Here is a 9,997-nt window from a genome sequence, read left to right on the forward strand (position 1 = left end):
CGACCCGGATACGATTAAAGTTATCTTGGAAATGCCTCGCCCTAAAACCTTGAAACAGCTACGTTCCTTCCAAGGGAAGTTGGCATATCTGAGACGCTTTATTTCTAATCTCTCAAGTAGGTGTCAGCATTTATTGGCATTAATTAAAAAAGACGCCAAATTTATTTGGGAAGAGAAATGCCAACTAGCCTTTGAGGCCGTTAAACAATATCTAATGACACCTCTTGTTTTGGCAACCCCTATCACGGGGAAACCGTTAATACTTTATACCGCGGCTTTGGATGACTCTCTCGGAGCCCTCTTAGCCCAAGTCAATGATGAGGGCAAAGAAAATGCACTCTACTACTTGATTCGTCATCTAATACCGATGGAGATAAGGTATCCACCTATTGAGAAGCATTGTCTGACATTAATTTTCGCCGCCCAAAAGCTTAGAAATTACATGCTTTCTCATAAGATTACTCTGATTTTGAAAGTTAATCCATTGCAAAATTTGATGACGCGACCAACACTCTCTGGACGTTTAGCAAAATTGTCAACGATCTTATTGCAATTTGATATAACCTTTGTTCCGCTTCGTGCAATCAAGGGACAGATACTAGCAGACTTTCTCACTGCACACCCACTGCCAGCTGGGTCCTCTCTTAACGACAAGTTACCAGAGGAGCATATACTACAAATGGAATTTTCTAATGCGCAGCACTGGAAAATGTACTTTGATGGTGCTTCGTCAGCCAGGAAAGACAAAGGATTAAGCACAGTCATACCAGGCAAAGCAGGGATTGATTTGATATTTATTACGCCAGATAAGGGTATGTTGAGGTTCTCATACCACCTGACAGAGCCATGCACCAACAATGAGGCAGAATATTAAGCTTTAATCACCAGATTGGAATTGGCAATATCAATGGATATAACAAACATGGGACATTTATGGTGACTCTCAACTTGTCATCCAACAAGTCGTTGGACAATACATAATTCTGAAACCAAGACTAACAGAGTACCATTAGTACACAATGAAGCTCCTGGAGCAAATCTCTTACGTGAATTTCTACCAGATTCCTCAAGGAGATAATGCTCATGTCGACGTTCTAGTAGCAAAACTCCCGACGCTCTAGCAAAACTCGCTAAGGAAATGACATGTCCCCCGAAGGATTCCATCGAAGTCATGGTGCAAGAAAGATGAGTCTTGTCTCGAAACGACTTTGAAACTCTACACAAGCTTGCGAAAGAATAAATAATAAATACAGTTGCAAATATCAATGAAGATTGGCGTAAGCCATTAATAGAATATTTGCATACTGGAAAACAACCAGAAGACAAGTCTGAGGCGCACCACATGAAGAGAAGGGCCATGTCTTACGCCCTGGTGGGAAATATTCTCTACAGAAGATCGTTCGACCAAATGTGGCTACGGTGTTTGAGCAGAGCCGAGGCACAAAATATTGTCAGAGGTACATGCCAGATTGTGTGGTGTTCACCAGTTAGGGTCAAAAAATGAAAATGAAGATCAAAAGACTCGGATATTATTGGCCAACAATGATGTCTGATTGCATGGATACAGCATACAGCCAGAAAATGTCACTGCTAGAAGATGTCACTAATGCCAAGTGCATTGGGTGGTCTTACACCAGCCTCTGAATGTGCTACACCCAACTGTTGCCTTGTGGCCATTCGAGTGTTGGGGCACGGACATAATAGGTCCGATAGACCCTCAATCTTCCAGAGGACACAGGTTCATACTTGCCGCTACAGATTACTTCTCCAAATGGGCAGAGGCAGTACCGTTACGTGAGCTTACGACACAACACGTCCTTCAATTTTTAAAAAGCCAAATTGTCTACGGTTTTGGAGTACCGCAAAGAATAATCTTTGACAATGGGACAACTTTCAAAAGTACAAAGATCAACATTTTTGTCAGAAGACATGGGATAGATTGGAGATACTCTACAATTTACTATCCCAGAGCAAATGGACTGGCTGAAGCTTTCAAAAAGACACTGGTACAGATTTTGAAGAAAACACTGGATGAAAACAAGAGGGGTTGGCATAAAAAACTTTTAGAAGCCTTGTGGTTCTACCGGACAACTTTGAGGACTCCCACTCATTGTACACCTTATATGCTTGTGTATGGAACCAAGGTTGTGCTATCGCTAGAAATCCAGACACCATCTCTCAGGGTCGCCGTTGCTAACCAACTCACAATAGAAGAAAGTGCAAAACTCAGACTTGAAGAACTGGAGAGTCTCGAGGGAAAATGACTAGAAGCACAACAACATTTAGAGTTCTACCAGGCAAAGATGATACAAGCCCATGACAAATTGGTCCGCCCAACGACATTCAAAATTGGTGACCTCGTGCTCAAAAGACCTATTCTTGCTCGCCGCAAAATAGGTGGGAAGTTCGAGCCAACTTGGGAGGGGTCATTTGTCGTTGAGAAGGTCTATACAGGAGGAGCCTACCAGTTAGTGGACTTTCAAGGTGAAAGACCCATGTTACCGATAAACGGACAATAACCGGCCAATACCTAAAACCCTATTACGCAACCTGATGCTGCTTAATGCCACTTGCCTCCACTTGCCTCTGCTTGCTTTGAAAACTTTGAAACTTTGATTGCTTTAGGGTAATCTATGTGGCCAAATGTCTATGACCGGGTCCAAATTTTGTAATTAACCTCATTATAATGAAAATTTTAAGAAGATTTTTGAACTTTACACGTTCTCTTTTCTACTTTTGAATGTAAATACCCTACTAAATTAAACGAAACTCACACATAAAATGAATAAGCCTCGTCACAAAAACAAACTAAAATTTAGTTGATAAATACTTTGTTTTGTTCTTGTTCATGCCAAGCTTCAATACAGTGACTTTTTTTTGTCTTCTGCAGAAAATGTCAGGATAGAGGCTGATCTTTGCCTTCCAAGACGGTTGGAACCTCGCACTGAATGAAGAGATGACGCTGCAGGGAGGTGTCATAGATTTCAACATGGATTTCAACCAGGTTGATATGGACTACGAGGTTCCTCTAATGGACCTAGTCAGCAATAAAGAAGAGGGACTGCCTTCACTGTTGAGGGTGACCACTCAAGACAATGTGTCACGCAAAGGTAAAAACGTGATAGCGGAACAAGATCCAATGGAGGGGCCCAGTCGTCTGCCCTCCATAGTAGCTACTTCAGCAAGGGACTTGATAGCCGCCCGTAATGAACGATTACCGAGTACTCCGCTCCGTAGGACGCAGCGCAGAAATGCCAGCCGAAAAAAACAGAGAGCCTTTCTGCGACAGGAACGCAAACGCCAGAGAGACGTGAGCAGTTTTCTTACCCCCATTCCTGAGGGACATATTTACGACCCAAATTTGAGAGAAACTTCTGCCAGCCTGCCCACTATAGATGAAGAGTCAGGATTTATGATAGAATCAGATGTGCTCCAAGTTCCGGATATCTTATGCAGGGGTTGCCCAACATGCAATGTTAAGGTACCAACCGGAACATCAGTCACGGGTGCATTTGTAGAATGCCCAGATTGTAACATTCTGCATCTACAGCATTTCAGTACATTAGAAGAATACACTTCAAGCACCAATGAGTCTCAGACTCCAGACTTTGCAACTCGTCTCTTTTGTCATGGAGCCATTTTAATCTAATAAAATCAAAGAAAAATTTCAAATTATACTTCAAATATGCAAATCATGGCTTCCTATGGTAATTTAAAGAGTTCAACATTAAGATCCATGAGTTTCTTCCCAAATTTTCTTCACATTCTCAATCTCCTCAATGTGGAAGAAATACAGGGTGAAAATCAAATATTTTTAGCTTGGAGTGAAGCTCTTACCTAGAGAAGATCAAATCCGGTGTTAAAAAGTCCTGAAATTGCCTCCCAATCCAAGATCTTTCAAGCCCTAGGTCGAAAAAGGCATTTTTAAGAGGAAGGGGATGATGAATAATGGCAGTTGACTCGTCAAAATCGCGGTTAAAGGTGTTTTTTTGCAAGCTCACCGTTAGTAGGGTCGATGGAGCCGTCGGCGTGCTCTATTGAAATTGAACCTAAGTCTCGAGAAATTCCCACTGTCAGCCGCATCGAGGGCACCGTCGACGGGCTGTATTGAAAATGTTCAAATTCCAAATTTTTGTGATTTTGATCAATTTCAAGCTCATCGACATTCATTTAATCATTATAGACAAAGTTTTAAGTAACTAACTTATGTACTTAGCACAAATAAAGTTTCATAACACAATACATCACATTTATAATATATAAATTCCAAGGGGTACAATATACGTTACATAACACACCTAAGTTTGGTATTTTCTCAACCTCAATACATTAATTCAACTTCGCAATCCAAGCCACAACACTCAAAATGCTGAAAAAAAAACATCCTATTCTTAGTCTCAACTATACAGAGATCTAGAAGCATACATCCCAAGCATATTAAACACAAAGTTCAAATCTAAACACTCATAAACACAAAGGTAGCATAGTAAATTTACTCATCAAATTCTGTGCTCTTTTCTCTTTTGAGATAACCAATTAATTGCACATGAATGAAGAGGTTGTAGAAGGTTCGAATGGAAATTCTTCAGTAGAATCCTCCTTTATTTGTTTCATCGTCCTCATCAGTTGTATTAATCTATCTTTAATTTCTTCCTTCTCATCAGCCGTATCAAACTGTCTTCGATATGGCTAGAGTGCTCAAAATATTCTTTTATCCTCCAGTCTAGATGATCAAAGAAATCAAAGATATTATTGATTACATTCATAACATTTTGTACCTCCTTCTCCAATTTCTTGATTCTACGCAGGATCACTAGTGTCTTGTCCGGAACAAAAGGTTGAATAGGCAGTGAATTCTGAGACGATTGATCTACCATAATAGTCATATCATTTTCATCTTCATTGGCTGGGAATCTCTCAGTTGGTTGCAAAGGCTTCCAAGGTAGAAGTACGTTTTCCTAATTTTCATAAGATACTTAGAACTGACTGTAAAGTAAGAAAATTGTGGAAGAATGTCCAAGCCCATAAGTTGATCCATGAACGATCAGGACCAAAACAAACTTCACAATTGTAGATCCAATATCGATCGGGAGTCCCCTTTGGATACAGTAGTTCAAAATAGCACTTTCCTTCGAAACTTTACCAAATTTCATTGTCAGTAACAATTTCGCAGAAATGAAGAAGTGCCAGTGTTTAGACAGTGTTTAGAGAAGTGTTTAGAGATGGGATTCAGAAGTGTTGAAGAAAAACTAACATACCCGTTCTCTCTCATTTCCCAATCGTCAATTTCGTTCGGTAAATACTGATAAATTTCATTCATCTGTTTCCTTGTCGGGATGAAATTTGAATAGTGGCGGACAGGATTGTTCTCTATCATATATCATATATAATTCATTGATCCCTAATTCATTGATCCCTGCAGGAGTAAAAGTGATCCACCTACCTTGCACATAAACAACTCCCTGTTTGATTCCATGCAAATTTCATAAAATTCTTTCACTACAGGACCGGCGCCAACCACAACGGCGGTAGTGTAGCACAACACTTCCCATCTCCGCCGCACAATCATCTCTTCAATTTGTGTCATAGAATTGTTCAGTCCTTGATTCACGAATCCTCATTCCTTTATCAATATTTTCTTTGTTAGTATTTTGTTGAAGATCTGTTGCGCTTCCTCTCTAATAAACTTTCGTCAATTGAAAACTCACATTCTGGGATTATCAAGGGAATTGGATGTCATATGAATGCAATTGGTGGAGTTTCACTTTGTTTTTGGGAGAAAATACGAATAGGAATTGAATTTGGGAGTTTAAAAAGGTAACTCCCGCCCAAAAACTGTAAAAAACCGCCACTCAAACACAAGAAAACGTCATCACACCGGTCTCGCCGTCGGTGGGGTCGATGGCGCCTTCGGCACGGCTCTGTGTTACTTTTGCCTGGACTCTCAAGACAACCCGCCGTCAGTGGCGTCGATGGTGTCGTCGGAGCCCAAGGCAAATGTTGCACAGTTTTGCTCTGGTACGAATGCACGCCAATTTTATTATGGATCCAATTTTTATGATAATTCAAGGGTAAATAAGAGTAGTAGAGTTTATTACTACCATTAACTAATGATAACTTCAAATAAAAACTACTAAAATCATTATAAAAATAAAGATAAATATGGGTTGCCTCCCATAAAGCGCTTGGTTTAACGTCGTCAGCTCGACCTATTCAGGTGTCATTTAGGTTGACTGATCATTAAAACCTCTTTAAAATTTGGTCTTTTACCCTCAAAATATAGTTTTAATCTGTGTCCATTCAGTTTTCTGATCTTCAATTTCAACAGCTCCGTAAGTATAAACTTGAGTCACAGTAAATGGCCTTAACCAATGAGACTTCAATTTTCCAGGGAATAACTTCATCCTAGTATTGTAAAGTAAAACTTTATGTTTTAGTTCAAAGTTCTTTTGGTTAATCTTATGATCATGCCATAACTTTAGTTTTTCCTATAAATTATGTCGTTATCATAAGATTCATTTCTTAATTCTTCCAATTCATTTAATTATAACAATCTTTTCTTACCAGCAACTTTCAAATTACTGCATCTTTTAGATTAAGATTAAATTCCTTAATAGCCCAAAATGCTTTATGCTCCAATTCTACTGGTAAGTGACTAAGTCTTTCCAAAAATTAGTCTGTAAGGAGTCATTCCAACAGGAGTTTTATAAGCAGTTTTGTAAGCCCATAATGCGGTACCCAATCTAGTAGACTAATCTACTCTACTAGAGTTTACAGTCTTTTCAAGTATTTGTTTAATTTCTCTATTAGAAACTTCAGCTAACCCACTGGTTTCAGGGTGATACACAGTAGAGATTCAATGAATAATATTAAACTTTTCTGCCAATCTCTGAATATATTTATTCCTAAAATGGGATCCTCCGTTAGTGATAATCATTCTAGGCATCCCGTATCTAGTGAAAATATTTTTCATTAAAAATCTTGAAACACTTTTAGCGTCACAACAAGATAAAGCTTGTGCTTCAATCCACTTAGAAACGTATTCTACAGCAATTAATATATATAAGTTCCCAAATGAAGGAATAAATGGTCCCATAAAATCTAATCCCCAAACATCAAAGATCTCAACTTCCACTATAAAATTTAAAGGCATTTCATTTCTTTTAGATATATTGCCTACTCGTTGACATCAATCACAAGTTTTTATATATCTATAAACATCTTTAAATATAGTAGACCAATAAAATCCAACTTATAAAATTTTATAAGCAGTTTTATCGATCCCAAAATGTCCTCCAAATTCATAATCATGACATTTCTGAATGGTTAGCTCAATTTCTTCATAAGGTACACATTTTCTCATAATGAGATCCTTACATTATTTATATAAATAAGGTTCATCCCAAAAATATGCTTTCGCATCATGAATAAATTTTCTTTGTTGTTATGGTTTCAGCATAGGTGGCAAAATATCACTTACAATCAATAGTGTCCATCTAATCAACCTTAGTTTGGCATCCTTCTTTTGCATCAAATATTTAATAGCTGAGTGATCAGTGTGCAAAACACATTTAGCTCCAATTAAATAAGATCTAAATTTATCCAAAGCATACATAATGGCCAGTAACTCTTTTTCAGTAACAGTATAATTAATTTATGCATCATTAAGAGTTTTACTAAAGTAGTATATAACCTTAAAAATCTTTTCGTACATTTGTCCAAGGACAGCTTCAATAGCATAATCACTAGCATCAAACATTTGTTTAAATGGTTTCTCCCAGTTAGGTGAAACTATAATAGGGGTTGTGATTAATTTTTCTTTTAATAACTCAAAGGCATTTAGACAGCTTTCAGAAATTCAAATTTCTTATCCTTTTCTAAAAGTTGGCATAGAGGTTTAATAACTTCTGAGAAATCTTTAAAATGCCTGTAAAAACCAACATGTCCAAGAAAACTCTTAACTTCTCTTACATTAGTAGGAGGTGTTAGTTTAGATATAACTTAGATTTTTGCAGGGTCAACTTCCATACCATATTCCAAAATTTTATGCCCTAGTACAATTCCTCCTACAACCATAAATTGACATTTCTCCCAATTTAGAACTAAATTAGTTCTTTCGCATAACTCCAAAACATTTTTGAAGATAATTTAAACATGCCTCAAATGATGTTCCAAATACAGAGAAATCATACATAAATACTTCCAATCCATCATCAATTAACTTACTAAATATAGACATCATACATCTCTGGAATGTTGCAGGTGCATTACATAGTTCGAAAGCATCCTTCAAAAAGCAAATGTTCCAAAATGACTAGTAAATGTTGTCTTCTCTTCATCCTTAGGAGCAATAGGAATTTCATGGTAACCGGTATATCCATCTAAAAAGCAAAAATATTTGTGCCCAGAATATCTATCTACTATTTGGTCTAAAAATGGTAGAGGAAAGTGATCTTTTCTGGTGGCAGTGTTCAATTTTCTATAATCAATGCAAATACGCCACCCAGTAACTTGTCTGATAGGTAATAATTCATTATTTTCTTTTGTTTCAACAGTCACTCCTCCTTTCTTAGGAACACAATGAATTGGACTTACTCACGCACTATCTAAAATAGGATATATAATTCCAGTGTCTAATCATTTCAAAATTTCCCTCTTTACTACTTCTTTTATCATTGGGTTTAATCTCCTTTGTGGATCAACTCTTGGTTTATATTGTTCATCTAATATAATTTTTTGCATATAGATCAAATGACTGGTTCCTTTCATATCTGCTAAGGTCCAACCAAAAGCTTTCTTATATCTTCTTAATGTATCTTATCTTCTTCTTATATCTTCTTAATGTATCTAACAGTCTTTGCTCTTGTAAATCATCTAATTCTGAAGATATAATAACAGATAATGTAGATGAAGTCAAGTGGTAAGGTAATGTTTTCAACTCAACCCAAGGACAGCTTCAATAGCATAATCACTAGCATCAAACATTTGTTTAAATGGTTTCTCCCAGTTAGGTGAAACTATAATAGGGGTTGTGATTAATTTTTCTTTTAATAACTCAAAGGCATTTAGACAGCTTTCAGAAATTCAAATTTCTTATCCTTTTCTAAAAGTTGGCATAGAGGTTTAATAACTTCTGAGAAATCTTTAAAATGCCTGTAAAAACCAACATGTCCAAGAAAACTCTTAACTTCTCTTACATTAGTAGGAGGTGTTAGTTTAGATATAACTTAGATTTTTGCAGGGTCAACTTCCATACCATATTCCAAAATTTTATGCCCTAGTACAATTCCTCCTACAACCATAAATTGACATTTCTCCCAATTTAGAACTAAATTAGTTCTTTCGCATAACTCCAAAACATTTTTGAAGATAATTTAAACATGCCTCAAATGATGTTCCAAATACAGAGAAATCATACATAAATACTTCCAATCCATCATCAATTAACTTACTAAATATAGACATCATACATCTCTGGAATGTTGCAGGTGCATTACATAGTTCGAAAGCATCCTTCAAAAAGCAAATGTTCCAAAATGACTAGTAAATGTTGTCTTCTCTTCATCCTTAGGAGCAATAGGAATTTCATGGTAACCGGTATATCCATCTAAAAAGCAAAAATATTTGTGCCCAGAATATCTATCTACTATTTGGTCTAAAAATGGTAGAGGAAAGTGATCTTTTCTGGTGGCAGTGTTCAATTTTCTATAATCAATGCAAATACGCCACCCAGTAACTTGTCTGATAGGTAATAATTCATTATTTTCTTTTGTTTCAACAGTCACTCCTCCTTTCTTAGGAACACAATGAATTGGACTTACTCACGCACTATCTAAAATAGGATATATAATTCCAGTGTCTAATCATTTCAAAATTTCCCTCTTTACTACTTCTTTTATCATTGGGTTTAATCTCCTTTGTGGATCAACTCTTGGTTTATATTGTTCATCTAATATAATTATGTGCATACAAATTGAAGGACTGATTCCCTTAATAT

The sequence above is a fragment of the Phalaenopsis equestris genome, unplaced genomic scaffold, assembly GCF_001263595.1.
Source record: "Phalaenopsis equestris unplaced genomic scaffold, ASM126359v1 Scaffold000538, whole genome shotgun sequence".
NCBI classification, from domain to species: Eukaryota; Viridiplantae; Streptophyta; class Magnoliopsida; order Asparagales; family Orchidaceae; genus Phalaenopsis; species Phalaenopsis equestris.